This window comes from Pleurodeles waltl, chromosome 9, assembly GCF_031143425.1.
Source record: "Pleurodeles waltl isolate 20211129_DDA chromosome 9, aPleWal1.hap1.20221129, whole genome shotgun sequence".
Classification (NCBI taxonomy): domain Eukaryota; kingdom Metazoa; phylum Chordata; class Amphibia; order Caudata; family Salamandridae; genus Pleurodeles; species Pleurodeles waltl.
This window is the reverse complement of record NC_090448.1, coordinates 792,326,893-792,347,277: the sequence shown is the minus strand read 5'-3', so window position 1 is coordinate 792,347,277 and position 20,385 is coordinate 792,326,893.

Sequence of the window (20,385 nt, the reverse complement as noted above, 5' to 3'; positions counted from 1 at the left end):
CCCTGCTGCCCTCAGTGAGGAGGCCATTGACCTCCTCCGGTCCCTCACTGTTGGGCAGTCTACCATTTTGAATGCCATCCAGGGTGTAGAACGGCAGTTGCAACAAACAAATGCATTCCCGGAGGGCATTCATTCTGGTCAGGCGGCCCTTCAGCGAGCTTTTCAGACTCTGGCCTCAGCACTGATGGCAGCCATTGTCCCCGTCTCTAGCCTCCCCCCTCCAACTTCCTCCACCCAGACCCAATCCCCTATACCCCAGCCTATCCCAAGCACACCTTCAGACCAGCATGCACACATGTCAACACACAAGGCAAGCTCAGGCAAACATAAGCACCACACATCCCACAGGCACTCACGCAAGCATCACACACATGCAGACATACCAACATCCACTGCCTTCACTGTGTCCCCCTCCTCCTCGTCTCCCTCCTCCCTCCCAGTCTTGTCTCAACTCACACCTGCATGCACTACATCTACAGCCACTACTGCCATCACCAGCACACTCCACCACACTCCGCTCACGTGCAGTCACCACCCCCACGTCCCCTGTGTCCTCTCCCAGTGTGTCTGTGACGCCACCTCCCAGGATACACAAACGCAGGCACACACCCACCCAACAGCCATCCACCTCATGACAGCCTCCAGCGCATGCACCTTCACTCAAAGTCACCAAACGAACACCTCCTACAACCACAACCTCTTCCTCCACTCCCAGACCCCCTCCAGCTACCCGTCCCAGTGTCTCCAAAAACCTTTTCCTGTCCAACCTTGACCTCTTTCCCACACCTCCCCCACCCCGTCCGTCTCCTAGGTCCCGACTCTCCAATTCCCAACATAGCACCTCAGCCACAACATCTCCGGGACCAGTGGTGCCTGTAGTCCCCGGAATATGGAGTGCACCGGCCACCAGGGCAGCCAGTGTGGCACGGAGCCACAGCACAGACAGTCCCCCACCTGTCAAGCATCAGAAGTTGGCCAGTGCCCGGCGGGAGAGGGGGAAGACTCCAGCCACCAAAGCCGCTCCCAGGGGTCCCGGTGGGAGTGTGGAGTTAGCTGCGACACCTTCCAAGGTGGGGAAGGGCCACGAGAAACCCCGCAAGGCTGGGAATAGCAGCAAGGCAGGGAAGACCACCCTCATCCCCGCTGCCCAGGAGGCCACCGGCAGCACCTGCCCTGCTGCCCAGGTGGCCACCGCCATCCTCCCTGCTGCCCAGGCCACTGCCAGCACCTGCCCTGCTGCCCAGGAGGCCACCGCCATCCTCCCGCTGCCCAGGAGGCCACTGCCAGCACCTGCCCTGCTGCCCAGGAGGCCACTGCCATCATCCTCGCTGCCCAGGAGGCCACCACCATCATCCCCGCTGCCCAGGAGGCCACCGCCAGCACCTGCCCTGCTGCCCAGGAGGCCACCGCCATCATCCCCGCAGCCCAAGAGGCCACCGCCAGCACCCGCCCTGCTGCCCAGGGGGCCACCGCCATCACCCCCGCTGCCCAAGAGGCCACCGCCAGCACAAGCCCCGCTGGGCTAGAGAGGACCGCCAGCACAAGCCCTGCTGGGCTAGAGAGGACCGCCAGCACGAGCCCCGCTGAGCGAGAGAGGACCACCAGCACAAGCCCCGCTGAGCGAGAGAGGACCACCAGCACAAGCCCCGCTGGGCTAGAGAGGACCGCCAGCACAAGCCCGCAGATCGAGAGAGGACCGCCAGCACAAGCCCCGCTGGGCTAGAGAGGCCTGCCAGCACAAGCCCCGCTGAGCGAGAGAGGACCGCCAGCACAAGCCCCGCTGGGCTAGAGGGGATCGCCAGCACAAGCCCCGCTGGGCTAGAGAGGACTGCCAGCAGATAAGTAATTGTAGAGGAACCCGCCGGCACAAGCACCGTTGAACAGGGCACCGCTGCCACAAGCACCGCTGAACAGGGCACCGCCGTCTCAAGCACCGCTGAACAGGGCACCACCGCCTCAATCACCGCTGAACAGGGCACCGCACCCTCAAGCACCACTGAACATGGCACCGCTGCTACAAGCACCGCTGGCCCATGAGCGCCAAGGGCACTGACGCTACTGAGTCCATCACGAGCAGGATGAAGCACTCTGGGCACAATGCCCCCTCCAGAACCAGTGGAGACTGTCATCCACTACCTCTGTCCTTAGCAGGATGAACCACACTGGGCACAATGCCCCCTCCAGAACCAGTGGAGACTGTCATCCACTACCTCTGTCCTTAGCAGGATGAAGCACTCTGGGCACATTGCCCCCTCCAGAACCAGTGGAGATTTACATCCACTACCTCTGTCCTTAGCAGGATGAAGCACACTGGGCACAATGCCCCCTCCAGAACCAGTGGAGACTGTCATCCACTACCTCTGTCCTTAGCAGGATGAAGCACTCTGGGCACAATGCCCCCTCCAGAACCAGTGGAGACTGCCATCCACTACCTCTGTCCTTAGCAGGATGAAGAACTCTGGGCACAATGCTCCCTCCAGAACCAGTGGAGATTTACATCCACTACCTCTGTCCTTAGCAGGATGAAGCACTCTGGGCACAATGCCCCCTCCAGAACCAGTGGAGACTGTCATCCACTACCTCTGTCCTTAGCAGGATGAAGCACTCTGGGCACAATGCCCCCTGCAGAACCAGTGGAGACTGTTATCCACTTGAGAGACTGTGGCTTTGCACTCCCCAGGATGGAACAGTGGGCAAACCACCCACTGTAGAGACCTGAGAGACTGTGGCTTTGCACTCCCAAGGATGAAGCAGTGGGCAAACCACCCACTGAAAAGACTTGAGAGACTGTGGCTTTGCACTCCCGAGGGTGGATCAGTGGGCAAACCACCCACTGAAAAGACTTGAGAGACTGTGGCTTTGCACTCCCCAGGATGCAGCAGTGGGAAAACCACCCACTGAATAGACTTGAGAGACTGTGGCTTTGAACTACCCAGGATGCAGCAGTGGGCAACCCACCCACTGAAAAGACTTGAGAGACTGTGGCTTTGCACTCCCCAGGATAAAGCAGTGGGCAACCCACCCACTAAAAAGACTTGAGAGACTGTGACTTTGCACTCCCCAGGATTGAAGAGTGGGCATGTGGCCCCCTCGTGGATTTGGCGTCGTGCACTCAACCGGCTGAGGTGCCCCCCTTTCCCTTCCCCTGAGGTGCCTGTTTTCTTGCTCTCTGATGCCCCTGCAGTGTTCTCTCTGTCATGGTCGGGGATCTTGTGTGGGCCTCGCCCATACCGTGTAGGCCCTGTGTTCCACGGACTTCATTGGAGCACTACCTGGACTACTAAGCTTGGTGTATATTTTGTTTATAGTGTATATATATATATTTTTGCGTACTTGATTTTAATATATTACAATGGTTACACTCATTTCCTTTTGTCTTTGAGTTCTTCCGGGGGGGTTAGGGGTGTAACTGTAATGTATCATGCTGTATTGGTGTGTGTGTTGTAGTGGGTGAGGGTGGGGGTGTTGCGTGTTGCGTGTGTGTGTCCCTGTTTATTCCCTCCCCTGTGTCGTAGGTGCAGTACTCACCGTTGTCTTCGCTGCCGGCGTTCGTGCTCCTGGTAGAGGAGCAAGAAGATAAGGGCTGGCAGGATGTGCAGCTCTGGTTCCATGGCATCCGGATTCCTCGTGGGGTGTGTAGAGGTGAGCGTTTTCCCTTCGAAGTCCTGTTTCCGCAGTGTTTTTGTCTGCGGTGAATCCACCCCGGAAAAGGTGGCGGATTGGTAGGTTGTCATACTGTGGGCGGTACTTTGTCCTCCGCCTGTCTGTTGGCGGTGACCGCCGTATTGTTTGTTTGTACCGCCGTGGCGGTCGGAGTGTTAAAGTGGCTGTCTTTGTTGGTGGTTTCTGCCACGGTCGTAATTCCAATTTTTTTACCGCCGGCCTGTTGGCGGTCTTACCGCCGCTTTAACACAGTCCGCCAGGGTTGTAATGACCACGTTAGTGCTTAATTTCTAAAAGTATAAGTGCCAGGGCCCAAAGTTTTGCTGGCGCGTTCAAAAGTCAGGGGCACAGAGTTCCAAGAAAGTCCACGGAACCAGTGTCTCAGCACTGGGTCCCCATGTCATTCCCTCGTGAATGAGCACGTTTTTCTTGATACAATATGGATTGGGAAAACAATTGGGAGCAAAGCGTTTCCCACAAAAATTGGAAACTTAACCAGTGATCTGACTGAGCCTTTTGGTGGGTATATGTAATGTAATGTAAGGTAAGATTTATTGTTTAGTTACTTAAAACCATAATAAAGATGAAAAGGAGGCAAACACTTTTAAAAAGAATACATTTGTGATGTTACTAAGTCATCATCGAGGGATTTTGCGCATGTTCCAGTCGTTTCGATTTGCGCTCCATAGGAGCTCATTTTAAAACGTAGTAGAGTACTGCTACTTGGGATTTTGCTTGCTCCAGTGTGAGCAGAGCATCGCTTAATGCCATTATAGTCCATTGTCAGGCATTGAGCTGTGAGCAATCCTCCTGTGAATCACGGGGGCTGATTTATTAAGTCTTGCTTTTGTGACACCTGTAATAGAAACCTCACCAAAGCTCAACTGCAGGTCCCCAGGTGCAAAGCACGCCATCACTGCTTGTCTCCGTGTCCGTATGCCTTTTTCGTTGAATTTGATCTTTAGTAGGGATTTTCGTTCTAGTGCAAGACGATTGCATGAGCAGAGGACATGGAGGTCTTCCGTGTCTTTCACCACACAGGTGGCAGATAGAGTTGGTTCTGTCCCTCAGCCAGGGGGGCACGTTTAAAGCAAGTGGTAGGAGGCCAAGTCGATACTTTAAGAATTGATCCTTTATTCGTCTCGAGAAGCCCTGGCCTAGGTATGACTGTGGTGTCAAAGTGTGTAAGTGTGCAAAGTCATCCATGCATGAGACCTCAGTGAGAAGGCTGCTTTGTCCTTCAGTAGTGACTGAAGCTTAAGTGATTTCCCAGCTGCCTTCTTGAAGGCATTGTGTGGGTTTGGGGTCCTCCAAAGGTCGTTGAGCCCGGTCTTCTTAAGTGAATCATCTAAGTGGATTCTGAATGGGGTGGTGTTTTCGAGTTCAAGCTCTTGCCACATATGGTAGTTAAGAGTGCCCAGAGAGGTACCCCGGGCTTTGCTCCAGAGATTTATGTCGGCAACGCGTCAAGTTCAGTAGACCAAACTCCAGTCTCAGTTGGGCAGGGGAGGTGAATATGGGGATGTTAAAGATCGTCCTTTGCTCACTGCGTAGTTTAAGATATCTGAATCCGTGCCTCTTTGTACTTTGCTCAAGTATGTTATTGTGGGCAGGAGCTTGGCATCTAGCACTTTTAAGAGGGGGTTGTATGAGGGCCCATTCGGATAGGTTTTTAGTTTTTTTTAGAGATAGCGCTATGGCTAGGCTTTTTCCCATTAGGCTTTTCCTTTGATGCACGAAGTTCCCCGATTTGTCAATAATGACTCCAAGATATTTATACTTGCCTGTTTGAACAAGTTGTGTCTTACCTCAAAACCAAGCTCTTGAGGGTGCCTTTTTCATCTAATTGACAGTGTACGTGTTTTGCCAAACTTTGCTGTCAAGGCATTAGTGGCTGAGTAGTGCTGAGTGGCGTTTAGTAGTCTCTGAAGGCCTTTTCTGTATGACTGATCGGTGTGAGGTCGTCAGCGTACAGGAGGCATGGTAGTTCAAGGTCCCCAATTTTTGGAGGGTGCGAGTTTGTGAGGGTGAGTGAACCCGCTAAGTCTGCTAAATATAGATTGAACAGGGCGGGGGCCAAAACACAACCCTGTTTTGGACCCTTGGTAGTAGGGATTCGCCTTGAGATGAGTGCATGTGCCACTTTTATCTGGACCCATGTGTCCGTATAAAGGGCTATTATCAGGCGTAGGAGTGGATGTGGAAGCCCCCAGGTTTCAAGCTTCCTCCACAGCAGACTCCTGTCCACATGGTCAAATGCGGCCTTCAAGTCAACAAAGCATAGATGGAGCTGATGTTTCGGTGTTATAGCTTTGTCGGTTAAAAGGGCAATGGTCATGATGTTCGTGATGGTGCCAGTATGTTTGGAGAATCCTCTTCGAGTCGTGGTAATTATTCCCTTTTCAGTAGACCATGCAAGCAGATGATCCAATAACAGGCCTGCAAAGTGCTTTGCATCATTGTCACTTAAGGCAATTAGACAATAGTTATCGGGGAGCAACCTGTCTCCAGTTTTAAAGATGGGGGAGATTATGGACCTGAAAACAGGTAGGTTTGACCACTGACTTTGTGTTTCACCACTGTGCATATTAGTTGTTCAATGTTCACCAGTTGCAGATTACATTTTGTATTCAGTTTAGCTGCCTATTGGCTTTATCGTGGCGTTAGACATTGCAGTTGAGATATTGCAGATGAGCTGTGTTTTTCCACATGGTAAACTAAGCTTGTGTTTTTGTATTTTCTCTTACTGAACACAATAGCATGATAAGAAAACACATATGTTTTTGTTTTCTCCAGTGCAGGGAAAGGTTGGCCTTGGAAGGGGTGCCTTGAAAGGTTGGCCAATTTTCAACGTTTTTTTTCCAACTCTGACCTACAGTAGCCAGCATGTTTGAATTTTTCCATCTGAGAGGGGAGGGCCTTTCAGAAGGCTCTTTCAATGATTGTTTAAGCTATAAAATTGGGGACCCTGCTCAGTAGCGAGGGAATTTCCGAGACCTCGGTCAGGATTGGACATCAAATGCCTGACACAGACACTTGTCCCGTGAGGGTGGATATCTCTTTCTCGCAGTTGAACAGGGGTCATCAACTTGCTGACATGAGAAAGATGAAGAGCTTGGCAGGCCCTACAGTGATTATTTTTTACTTTATCCTTTGCTTTGCAATTATGCTATATTATAATTACATATACTTGCTGTGTATATTGCAGTTGAGAATCACTTTGATATATGTTCCTTTCATTGCTGTGACTATTTTTAAGCGTGTGCTTTCAACATACTAATCTCCTTCATTATTTTAGGAACCTCGTGGTGGAATATTAATAAATATCTTCTTTAAACTAAGAAGTGCATTCCAGAGATTTTTGTCAGCTCGGTCATTAGTGAAAGCAGAACAGGACCCCTTCCAGGACTGCGGAATCGTTCCTGTCAAACCTATTTCCAGATAGAGAGGTTCGGAAATCTTTTCCCAGAAGGGTCTATTGTACTTGAAGACTGCAGGCGGGAGTCCATTTGGTCCCGGGGCACCTTCTCTCTGGCCCTTGGCTATCTGATTTTTTATAGTGACCGAGTCAGTGAGTAATGTGAGCGGAGTCTTTAATAAGGGCCTGTGTGGAAAAAAAGTTCCTGTCAAAGTCGTGCTTTGTGTGACTGTGCTAAGTGATGTCGGGCCATTGAAATGAACTCCAAGATGTTTGGCCCAGACAGCTTCTGGTATATGCAATGTAATGACACCATGATATGGACGTGTGAGGTTGCATATTGTACGCCAGAAGCATGTGTTATTGTTACTCCTTCAATCCGAGTGTAGCCTGGCCCATAAATCTTCCCGGCGACTCCTATTGATTGCACATTTTAGCTTATTCAGTGTCTGTGATGCCTTAGGATTGTCAGAAGGTCTAGATTGCCTGCTCTGCCACGGAGACGCCTTATACTGGAGTTGATTTTTCTCTTTGCGTCTCATTGTGCTGTCCTGTGGACTTGTGCCAAGTGAGTTACGGCTGCAGGGGGTAGCAGTCGCCTGTTAGTAATTGGTTCCGCAAACATTTCACTAAGCCTGGTTGTGAGTTGTTCGCATTTCTGCACTTCACTGTCGTTATTTGTTTCTAGTTCGAGTGCGCGATCCATTGTTGCTTCGATGACCTGATCAATGTTTGATTGCCCACATTTGACACGTTTACAGTTTGTGGTGAAAGTGGTAATGTGTACAATATTAGTTTTCTCCATTTTGGTTATCCCCAGGATGATGGACAACTCCTAGGGGCAGTGGTCGCTCTCGCTCCTGTTGCCTAGATGGTAAGAGGTTACTTGCTTGAATAGTGGAAGGGAAATGAACGTGTAGTCAATTGTGGTTGAAAAATATGGTGCTGCTGGAGGCGAGTCCTCAGTAAATCTGCCATTCTGGGCTCTTAGCTGTAACAACTCTATGCCATTGAGCAAGGTCCTTCTGGTCTTTGTGGGACGGACGTATTCATTGGCCCCTTGTATGGGAAGGTCCCAAGCGCTGGAAAGGGCAGTTGTGGTTTCGTTTGTTGAGGATCCTAATAGATGCAAATTGAAGTTGCCTGAGACGATGATGACGGCCGTGTCGGCTATGACGCACCTGCGTATGTAGTTCTCGAGTAGAGCCACTAGATTATTAGCATCACTGAATTTTAGTTTGGGGTGAAGGTAGGTGTTTACGAGAACTATTTCTGCTGTGGGCGCACTCTTCGTGGCAGCAACTGATACAATGTTGATGGAGGAGCAGGTGAAGTACAAAGAGGTGACTCTAACCGATAGTGCTAAAGAGACATAAGTGACCAGACCACCTTGCGGGTGTCCATACTTCGCCTTCCTGGTTGCTGGGGTGATGAAGCACATGTAGCCCTACAAGTGGAATGGTTCATCCAGCCAAGTTTCCTGCATTAGTATAATGTCAAAAGTGCTGATGTATTGGATGAAGTCGGGGTCCAGAGCTTTGGAAAGGAGGCCGTTTATGTTCCATGAGCACATGTGGAGGATCTCCTTTGACGATGTAGAGCCCAGCTTTTTGACTGAGGTTTGTCACACTTGCCTATTGCAGTTGTTGATTGTTTTTGAAAACCACCTTAGATCAGAGGTTCCCAACCTGTGGTCCGGGGATCCCTGGGGGTCCGCAAAGCCTCCTCAGGGGGTCCGCGACTGCTTAGAAAATTAAATAATATTAGCAGATTAGGTCCCCAGCTTTCAGTAATGACTCAATTGGGGGTCCCCGAATTCCAATAATAATTCAGTGGGGGTCCTCGGGTTCCAGTAATGATAAAGTGGGGGTCCACAGAAGTCAAAAGGTTGGGAACCACTGCCTTAGATCATTATTGTTTGAAAAAATGTTGGCTGAGGTGAAGAGTTTTTAGGGCCGAGAGTCGCCCCTAGCAGTAGTGGAGGAACTTGAGGACACAGGAGAGCAGCCCTGAGCGCTCCTAAGTATGGAGCGTGTTTCCCTGCTCTGGGGGCCTGATTCAAAGGCAGGATCCGGTGATAGCAAAGGAGTTGGGAGGCCAACCTCGTGGTGCGTGGTAATATTGATACCCCAGTGTACAATGGTTGTGCTTTCTCCTAGGATTGTTTGGGCGGTTAGGCTTGTCTTCCATGTGGCTTTAGTGGATTCAGGAGCAATGGTATTAGTTGGGTGGAGAAATTCTACTGCTGGATCAGTTGAATTGAGGCGCTTGTGGAGGCAATATGTGAAAGTAGCCGAAGAATATTCCCCCTGTTCAAAATATCACCAGACCCCTCAGATTTGTAGTAGGGATGAAAAATTTATGAGTTGGTGGTTGAAGGATCTGGTCGAGTTTTGAGTTTCTGCAGCAGATGCAGAGGGTTCCCTGGGGGGGGGGTTCTCCTCCCAGATTCCAGCAATTGTTTGGCCTGTTGGTTGCAGAGTTCCCCACTTGTGTGTGATGTGTGTGGCTAGGGGGTATAATAGTTGCTCCCAGGACCTGTAGAGGAGGGGCCATTAACTGGACCGGGGAGGGAATGGGGGAAGTTACTTGTGTAAGTTGTTCCGGAAGATGAAGATCTGAGTTCCCCGGTGATGCCCACTCCTTCTGCAGGCCAGCGGTGGTCACTTTTGGCAGCGTTCTTCTGCTTGTTCGAGGATGGGACCACAGAGATTATTGTTAGAGCAGGTGACCCGGGAGACATAGGTTAGTTGGAGGCCCAGATGTCAGGTATTGTTAGTTTGGGGGCAGCTTCTGGGATCGCTCCATTCCCTGCGATTCACTTCATGCAGCCTTTCCTCCGCTGAGTACGTCTCTACTTGGCATTGAGTTCCACCATGGAATTGCCATCACCAGGACTGCCAGTTGAGAGTGTATCCCTTGAAGGTTCGGGTATGGTTACTGTTGGGGTCAGATTGCAAGAGTTTGCTATTGCAGGAGTCTCCTGGATGGGGCTGTTTGCCCTGTCATCGCTTTTTGTTCCCAGGTTGTGGTCTTGAGTGGATCCAAGTGAATCTTTCCCAGGACTTGTGTGGAAAGGTCAGATTTGGGATGAAAGTGTGGGTGCTGACTGGAGGCTCTCATCTTTAGAGATGCACAGAGGTTGGTTAGCATCAATGGTAGTGTGGCTAGTTTGTCTATTATGGGGCCAGGCTCATGGAGTTATCTTGTGAATGCACGAAGAGGGATTTGAGGTCGCCTAATTTCTCATCAATACCTGCTACGAATACTGCCAAGGTGTTGAGCAGAGTTAGCTGTATGTCCATTTTGTCAGATTGATAGTGAAGTGCTTCAACTAGAAGCTGCATGGTGTTAAGCAAGGAGGCCCAGGCGCCGCCTGTATGCGGATTGAAACGGTTTGTAGCAGGGTCCTGTCCAGTTGTTGATGTGGTGCTTGTGTCTGTGCTTGCTCTAGTTCTTGCACCGTCATTGGGAGATGGTTGACTAAGAGGTGGCATGGCCACGTTGTTCCTTGCTTCGTCATCTGGAGACTGCTGGCTGGGTTCTAAAGTAAGTTGCGGGGTAGAAAGGGAGTCTTGGGAATATGCAACAAGCATATCTTCCCACTCTTGAGTATTTAGGTAGGATAGAGTTTCTTCGTCCGGCCATGTGTTGAGGCCCTCTGTTTTCGTATTTGCTGGAAGAGATGAAGGGGAGGGGGCCTGAGATCCATCATTTGTTGATGTGCCCTGGCGAGCAGCATCAGGGGCCATAAAAGCTATGGCCAGAGCATCTGTGTGCAGCTGTCCGACCTTGTTGATAAAGTCGGGCTGCGCCGCTTTCAGTCCACGGAGCGCTAGATGAATTTGGTGGGCTGCGCTCTGTTGGGGGGATGCCCACAATGAATTCTCTGGAGTCTGCCTGGGATCCTCATGCACCTCTGCCCTGAAGAATTTTGCAAGTTGCCCCAGAGGCGTCAAGGTTGTACTAGCTGCGGGAGGCTGAGCAGGGGTTGGGCTTGATGAAGCCCCCGTTGTGACAGAGTTGTTTTGGGCTGGAGAGCCTTCTGTTGTGTTTATAAGGATCGACGGGATTAATGGTGGCTGTAGCCCCTGTGTGCCATTGCTATTGGAAAGGAGGACAGGTCTGTTGTTTTTTAAAAAGGAGAACTTGGTGTAGATTTTCAGTTGGGATTTAGTGATACACCGTTTTTTGGATTGTTCCAGGCTGTTTCTGGGTTCCAGACTGTGCCCAGCATAAGGTCTGGAGATGGGTTTATCTTCTATTCTTTCCTGGTCTGGCTCTGACTCAATCTATTAAGGAGTGAGGCATTCTGTGCCTCATGTTGGCAATCCGGAGCTTGAGGTCTCCTCTTCCTTTTTCATATTGCGGTTTTGTTTCGGGGCGTCTTTCTTGTTTTGCCCGACCGCATGGTCATATGGTCTCCTTCCAGCTCTTCCTTCCATTTTTGCCTCCTACGGTGCCCGTGGGTTTCTGCTGAAAGGGTGATTGTGGTAGTGGAAGTGGGAGCGTGGAGGAGTTGACGGTCGGCTGTTGAACTGTCACTCGTGAGAACACTGGGCTCTGCTGAGGTAGAGTCAGATGCAAGTTGAAGAGTATGGAGGTATGAATGCTGGTGCTGCTGATGCTGCTGGCTTGGCAAGTGGAGCTCACCGGCCCTCTGCAAGCTGCACCCACCCTAGGAGGGCTGCTTTCGTGGATGCTGGGGCACGCCCTTAGCGGTGACTGAGTACAGTCACCACACTTGCCTGTCACCTGACGTCTGCACACTGAAGAGTAGATCTAGATGGTCCAGGTATTGCCCCCAGGCTAGATGGGTTTGCTTCAGGATTGGGGTGTCTAGACTGGGGTGGGAGGATCTAAATGCAGGGGACCAGGGGGCCTGTTTAGCCTGTTTAGCTGCAAGAGGCCCTGGGGGGCAGAACGGACGAAAGGGCGGTCAAGGGCAAGGCCTGGCAGTCCGACCAGCACCGACCCACCTTGCCGCCCTCTCCCCTCTGCCTGACCCTGCCTGCTTGTCAGTGCCACCGGGTGCCTGACTGGGGTGGGGGGTCTCAGGAGGATCAAGGAGGTCATATGCTCAGGAGATGAGGGCTCAGGGGCCCTGGGGGGGTGCAGGCGGCAAGACGTGAGGCAAGACACAAGGCAGGGGTGGTCCTCCAGCCGCAAGACGGTGACAAGAGAGGTGGGAGAGTGAGTGAGGGGGGATGGGGTGGGGAGAGCGAGTGAGAGGGGGATGTGGAGGGCAGAACTGAGAGGGGGGAGCCGGGGGGCAGGAGGAGGGAGAGATGGTGCAGATGCCGATAGCAGCAGGACAGCAAGCCAGGCAGTGGAAGTGAGTGAGTGAACTGGCCGCCTGGCTGGTCCTGCTCACCCTGCAACCATGACCACCCCCTCCTCCTCACCACTTCCTCTCCTCTCAGCACCAGTGCCAGTGCCTGACACTACCTCACGCTACCCCTCAGCCCCCTCGCCTTACCTCCCTCTCCTCTCCTGTCACGTCCCGCCCTGTCCACGGCACCCCGGCAGGGCACAGACACAGATGGATGGCGGTTTTCCTTGCGCTCCTCGCTCGGCTCTGCAGCTCTCGTTTCCGTTTCCGGTTCAGATGGAAAACTTCTTGCGTCACCTCTCCTTTAAGTCTTGTCAAGACCAGCCTGTAAGTGACCTCAACCACCCTTACGTCTGACTGCCCGTGGGTTTGGTGGATGTAGCGCTGACTGCCAGGACCTAAATGTGACTCGTAGCCACTGATCTGCACCTGGCAGGGCCGAGTCAGCCTGTCATGTATTGAGGTCGATGAGACAAGCACCCTTGGGCTGTAGCAGGACTGATCACTTAAAACCCCAGGAGACAATTTATTTTGATCTGCAATCTTTATTTAATGCGACAAGAGTGGATTAGAAGTTGATGACAAAAATCAGGGTACTAGTCGTAATCTTAACTTCGGCATGTGACTGAAAAAATTTGTGATTGTGGGCAAATCACTTTATTGCCATATGCGTCAAATTGTAAATATGTTTAAAAAAAGACAACTGTTGACTTTACTCTCTAGTATAGATCCAGGGTTTATATCATTATATAATGGTCAAAATGTCAGCGTACAATATTGTCTCTAGTACAGTGGTAAATACCAATTTACTACCCTTTATTCCACACCTACGGCCCTTTATGACCTGATGGCAGTAGACATAATGGATGTAACATTTTTGCAGGTCAACATTTTATTTACAATCCAGCAATATAACCCCGATCCCAAGGCATGTTCACAGCTCCTGCTCATCATATCCGGTTGTCCGTAATTCCGTCTCATCCTGGCAATCCATGTTCTCTGCATGGTACCCCATATTTGAGATACTCCTGCTACAATAAAAATGCTCACCTCAATGACTACCGCTTCTTCTAGGAGCTTGATCTGCGCCCTATAAAATATTGCACATTTATGCAACTTGTACTTATGTGGCATAAACTCGAGCCCCATGTTCTGTTCACTTTATAACTTTGTGTCCAGACCACTGTGGACTTGAGTGCCTTCTCCCAAAGGCAGGACCCTGGTGGCAAGTAGAAATCCTTCGAAATTTCGAGATTACACATATTCAGGGGAGTATCCTGGTCAATAAGTGAGCTTGAGATTTCCCAACAATCGCGCTGGAGAACAATGTCAAAATACATTATACAACAAGCGGGACACATGAGAGGAACTGGAATGGCAGTGGAAAGGGAGGTGAATGCAGATTGGTAGGGGTACCAAGTGAAAAAACCCCACAACATTCCCAGGAATGACCAACATTATTGAAGACTTTCAAAGCAGAGAGGGAGAGAGTGTGTGTGCGTTTTTGTCTGTGTTTATTTGAAACATGTGAAATCTGACAGACACCTCACCATACCTGACTGAAAACACCTGTGCCCAACTAGTTTCCAGAAAATACATTTACTGGGGGAGTGGGTAACACCCAAAACACCCCCCTGAAGCTTCACCCCTGCAACCTTATTTTATTTACCAAGAGTCCCTCTCTTCCCCATATCACCTGGCAGCACCATCTGTTGACAGTACGAATAAGAGCAGATCTACCAGTCCAGCTATCCCTGGCACAGACCACTTATCACAGACTTCAGGGTGGTTAAGGAAGGACAGACTTTAACCACGCCCTCCAGTGCAAGGGCACTGGAAATAAGTGACAGAGACGACCAAATTATGCACCAGGGTTGTTTAATTTATGTGGCAAGAGAAGTCCATTTATGCTTTTACAGTGGGGGTTTGGGGGGAGTCAGGCATGCCTGGTCTCCCCCCGGGCTTATCGGGCTGGTGGAGCTGGCCGCAGAGGGACCGGGATATTTTATTGGGCAGTTGACAGGAAGGGGTGGTATCTTGGGGGTAAGTTTAAAAGGTGTGGGTTGGGTTTGGGCGGCCTCTTTGGCCGTGATCACACCCAGGAGGCGGTACTCATGCAGTTTTTTTGGGCGTTTCTAGGCCGGAGTTTTTTGCTGGGAGAAAATGTTTTTATTTGGGTTGCCACGGAAGTTAATAAGGTTGTACAGGCATTGAAGGTTTTGCAGGAGGCTGGGAGGGAGGATTTGATTAAAGATGGGGTTTTAGAACAAGCGTGGGTGGGGCTGAGGAGACCGAAGCGGTCTTCCTCTGACAGGGTTTCTGCTGCCGTTTTGGCTTGCAAATCCCCTGCTGCAAGTCCCAAGAAGTGTAGGAAATTTAAGGCTAAGAGCGTGGCCGGGCGAAAAGTTTCGACTTCGCCGGACCACGAGAGGGTGGAATTAAGGGTTAGTGCTGAGGGCGGCTTACCTTGTGTGTCGGCTGTGCGGAGGGTTGTGGCGCGTTTTGCACGTCGTTCTGGGTCTTCGCTTTCACAGCGAGTAGCAGCCGCGGGTAGAGGTGTTGTGGTGGTTTCGGCTGGATGTGGTGCGGGTGGAACGATTGGGCGCGGGTGGAACGATTGGGCGCGGCTGTCGCGCACGCTCTGGAGCAGGAGTCAGATGGCCGCAGGCTGCGATGCGCACCTGCGGCCAGATGGGGGAGGGTGTGGCACGCGCGAGATGTTCAAAAAGCGTGCGTGCGCACCAGGTTCTCGTTCCTCAAGCCCCACTCACTTTAGAAAGCGGTGGGGAGCACGGCAACGTGCCTTTTGAGGAAAGGCAGATAGGAGGGGCAGCCACTATGGCCGCGCCGTTCGATTTGAAGGTTTTAGCTGTCGAGGAGGAAAATTTTACGAAGGGTGAAGGCAGGCACAGGTTTATGGCAGAACAGGCAAGGAATGATTTTATTATCATAGATTCAGAGGAGGAAGGTGAGGTGTTGGAGCTGCAGATTGAGGAAGGTAGTGGCATTAGTGGTCAATTCGATAGGTGTTTATCGGTACACAGGGAAAGGGTGGGTCGGCAGACTCCCAGGATAGTTTCTCAGGTGGTGCAAGGGGTGCAGGAATGGGAGGTGGCTGATCAGTCAGTTTTTGAGCGCAGGAGGGCAGGTGTTGTTTCGTGATGAACAGGGTATGATTCTGAAGGGTACCATTTGTGGTTTGGCCTCAGAGTATGGGGGTTCAGGGACAACGCAGGTGGGTCAAAATGTTTTGGGACAGGACCAGAGGGCGTACCTTTCTGGGTGTGTGGCCCCTCATGTTTCGAGCGGACACGGGGTGTCAGTGGAGCACCAGCGGTCTGGGCGGCCGGCTGGAGGTCCTCTTGCGGTGGGGGTCAGGGCACCTCCGGGACGCCGTTTAGAAGAGAGGGCGCAATCCGGAGCGGTTCGCCTGACAGCGAGGGAGGTAGAACCTTTGGAGGTCAGATCTTTTGAATCGAGTGCCCGAGAATTGGAGTCAAGGTCTGATAGCCGGAGCGCTATTTTGGGTGGCGATGAAGAAGAAGAGTTGGATTATGGCGACGATGGTGAACAGGTTGCAGGCCCTCAAGCGTCAACGAGTGGGCAGGCGTTCCAGGGCGAGCGGCTGTCTCGGCGAGAGGTTGCTGCGAATTTATCTAGAGGTGAGGGGTTCGACACAGGTAATGGGGTTTTGGCGATGGGGGGTGCCAGGTCTGGGGTTCGAGTTTTAAAGAATGTGGATGTAGCAATTCAGGCGGGTGGAGAAGGAAAGGAGAGCAAGGTTGGGGATTCTTTGAGTACGTGCAGCAAGTCACAGGTAAGGATGGGGTATATAAGGTGAGTACGGGACAGAATAGTGACAGTAGTCAAGGTTTGGGAAAAGGAAAGAAATTGCCGTATATGGGAGTGTCGATGCCTTTGGGGGCGCATCTCACTCTAAGTTTGAAAGAAATAACTTGGAAAGGGGAGTTTGTGGACGTGTTTAAGTTACTTCATAGAGAAGTCCAGGCTAAAGAGGGTTCTAAGGAGGAGGAGTGGGAATTGGCTCACAGACCTAAAGTTCCCACGACAATTGAGAATTGAACGTCAGCTTTTTTGATTTATGCAAGTGTTTTGTGCGAGCGTTTTCCGGATTGCTCAGAGGCGCTTTTGAAATATATGAATGTGGTGAGAAGGGCCCAGATGGATTATGGCGGATTTGGCTGGTTCCGTTATGATGAGGAATACAGGGCCCGGAAAGCGGTTTATCCAGAAAAAGCTTGGGGCGAAATTGATAATGAATTATGGATGCAGTGGCTGAGAACTGCTCAGAATGCCCCAGCTACACACACGGCAAGTGGTTTACCGGTTCAGTATAAGCCCTTTCAGGGCCGTCCCACCCATGTTGGGGTGGGATTTGGACAAAGGGGACAATTTCCACATAATGGGGCCTGCTGGTCATTCAACAGCGGCATGTGCACAAGGCAGCAATGTAAATTTCGGCATGACTGTTCCAACTGTGGGGGCAGGCACCCGGTTTACCAGTGTTTCGGAGGACTCAATTGGGTTGGGCAGGGGGTACAGGGTAGAGGTGTGGACAGGGGAATAGGGCAGTTTCAACAGTTGGCAGGTAAAGGGCCCTACTCCTATTAATATTGGGGTTGTTACGTATTGGTTGCAATTTTATCCACGTTCGGAGGATGCAAAAGTTTTGGTTCGTGGTTTCAGAGATGGTTTTAAGTTATGCTACCAGGGTCCGAAGGTGAGGAGATGGGCCAACAATTTGAGGTCAGCCAAGCAATACCCTGATGTGGTTAGGGCTAAACTGAAAAAGGAAGTGGAGCTGGGTAGGATTGTAGGCCCCTTTTTCAGTTGGCCATTGCCGAATTTGACGATTTCCCCTCTCGGGGTGGTGCCAAAAAAGCAGAAGGGTGATTTTCGCCTTATCCATCACCTATCCTGGCCGGCGGGCACATCGGTTAATGATTTCATTGCTGCGGAGGACTCGGTGGTTCATTACGCATCGGTTGATTATGCGATCTCATTAGTGAGGAAGAGTGGCCGCGGTGCTGAAATGGCCAAGTCAGATATTCAGTCGGCATTCCGGCTTTTGCCAGTGCACCCAGAGTATTTTTCTTTATTGGGCTTGCAATTTGAGGATGCAATTTTTGTGGATAGGATGCTGCCTATGGGCTGTTCTGTTTCTTGTTCTCTTTTTGAAATGTTTAGCACCTTTTTGCAATGGTTTTTACAGCATAAGGGTGGGGTAAAGTTTGTTACACACTACCTGGCGATTTTCTGTTCATAGGGAGACCTTAGTCCGGTGAATGTGGTCAGACGTTGGAGACTTTTGAGCGTTTTATGGCTGAGTTGGGGGTCCCGTTGGCTAATGACAAAACTGAAGGTCCATCTACCTGCTTGAGTTTTCTCGGAATTGAGTTTGATTCGGTTAAACTTGAAGTTCGTTTGCCCTGGGAAAAGGTGCAACAATTGATTTCTTTATTGGAAGAGGCGGTTAAAAGGCCAAAACTTGAGTTACGGCAGGCACAGAGCATTTTAGGCCATTTGAATTTTGCATGTAAGGTTGTTCGAGTTGGTAGAGCCTTTTGTCGTCGTTTGGGTTTTGCAATGAAGGGGGCGGTTTTGCCGCACCAGCATATTCGTCTTCGTGCGAGTGTCAAGGAGGACTTGAGGATGTGGATCGTTTTTTTGGAACAGTTTAATGGTGTTAGCATGTTGGTTGATGAATTTGATTGGCAGTGGCAGATACAGATATTTTCTGATGCAGCAGGAGCGCATGGTTTTAGTCTTTTTTGGGATGGACATTGGGCGGCGGAGAGTTGGCCCCTGAGTTGGGCAAAAGCGAACCACAGCATCGCTTTTTTGGAATTTTTCCCATTGGTGGTGGCTTTGTCGGTTTGGGGTTCACATCTGGCGAATCGAAATGTTGTTTTTAATGTAGATAACCAGACAGTGGTCCATTTGGTGAATTCGCAGAGGGCGAAAGATGAGAAAGTGTTGAAGCTTTTGAGGGTATTCTTGTTAAAATGTTTGCAATGGAATATTATGTTTAAGGCGAAATATGTTTCTGGTGTGAATAACGATATTGCTGATGCCCTGTCTCGTTTTCAGTGGCAGAGGTTCCGTGGGCTTGTGCCGGGAGCGGATGCACAAAAGACGGCGGTTCCCAGGGAATTATGGGAGTTAGGAGAGTGAGAATGTTGCAGCTGGTCCAACAATCGGTAGCTCCATCTACCCGGAAGAGTTACGAGCAGGCTTGGTTGGAGTTTTTGAGGTCAGGCGCAGTTAGAAGGGTAGGGGGTTTTGAAGTTTTTAACCTAAGGAGGGAAGATGCTGTTCAGTTTATTATGCAACAAATAGAGTTGGGTTTATCGGCAGTAACTATTTCAGGTAAGTTGTCGGGGATATCGTTTTTTGGTAAGTATTTTTGGGGGTATGATCCAGTGGAAGGTGAGCTTTGCAGACGCCTGCTTGTGGGGTGGGCTAGGGATGGGGGGGGCGAGGAGGGATAGTAGGAGACCTATTACGTCAGGTTTACTACAAGAGTTGTTGGGTGTTTTAGATGAGGTTTGTTTTTCGCCTTGGGAATGTCATTTGTTATCACTTTGCATGTCTTGGCTTTTCCATGGAGCTTTTAGGGTTTCGGAGCTTTTGGGAGTCAAGGGTTGCGATGGAATTTTGCGGTCGGATGTGCAGGTAAGGAGTGGGGCTGTGGTGGTTTGGTTGAGGGCATCAAAAAATGATCGGTTGGGGAGGGGGCAAGAGGTATTTTTGAAGGGCACGGGTTTGGCTACCTGCCCTGTTGGGCTTTGGGTGTCCTTTACACAAAGATTATCGGAGTCATCGAGGTTTGTATTCATGCATGAGGATGGTTCGTTATTGACGGTTTACCAATTGCTGGCGGTTTTGAGGCGGGCTTTGGGTTGGCTGGGGATGGATTATCGGTGCTATGGGACACATTCCTTTCGAATTGGAGCAGCTACGGAAGCAAGAGCGGTAGGTAAATCAGATATGGCAATAATGGATTTAGGGCGATGGAAATCACAATGTTTTAAGCGTTATGTCCGCCAATTCAGATGAGCAAGGGTTTGGGGTCTTTTCAAGGGATATGCTTTCAGTCTTGTTCTGTTAATTTTTCTTTTACTGTCACTGTTATGGTTCTTGAGGCTTCGGTGTTTTATCTCTTTTTTCGCTGTTCTTTCGTAGGTTGTGTTGGTGGTCCTGAGGGATGCTGTATCGTTTGGATCGTTGGGCACTCCTTTGTGCGTTGGGCAGAGAAACAGGCGGCGGCTAGGCATTTTGGGAAACAGTTGGGTTTGGATGGGTCGAGGATTAAGGTCAGTTGGGTGGGTAAGAGCGGCATGAGGTGGGGTGAGCTTTTATCAGTTTTATCTTGTAGGATGGAGAGAGGGGTTTGTCCGGATCTTTTAGTGATTCATCTTGGGGAAAATGACTTAGTTTCTTTATCAGGTATTGGCTTGCTAAAGGCAATGAAAATGGATTTGTTACGGATCAAGGAGCGTTGGGCTGGCACGCATATTGTGTGGACTTGTTTGGTACCTCCTAGGAAATGGAGAGGGGCATATTCGATAGCAGGAATAGAAAGGCAGAGGAGGAAGGTGAACAGAGAAATGAGGAATTTTTGTCAGGAAAAGGGGTTTTTGATCTTGCGGCATGAGAATTTGATGGCTTCTGAGTTGGGTTTATTTAGGCAGGATGGGGTGCATTTGTCTTTCTTGGGGAATGAGATGTATTTACTGGAGTTGCGAATGGTCATTGCAGATTTGTTGGGCGAAAAGTTGTGGGATCGTTAGATAAGGGGGGTATGTGGGGGGGGCAGGAAAACACTGGGCGGTTTTCCTGCGTGGTGGGGGGATTTGCACATAAAGCCGTTGGGGGGAGGGGAGGAGGCGGAAGTTTGAGGTCAGGGAGGTTGTAGCAAGGGTCACAAGGGAGGAAAGGCAAGGGAAAT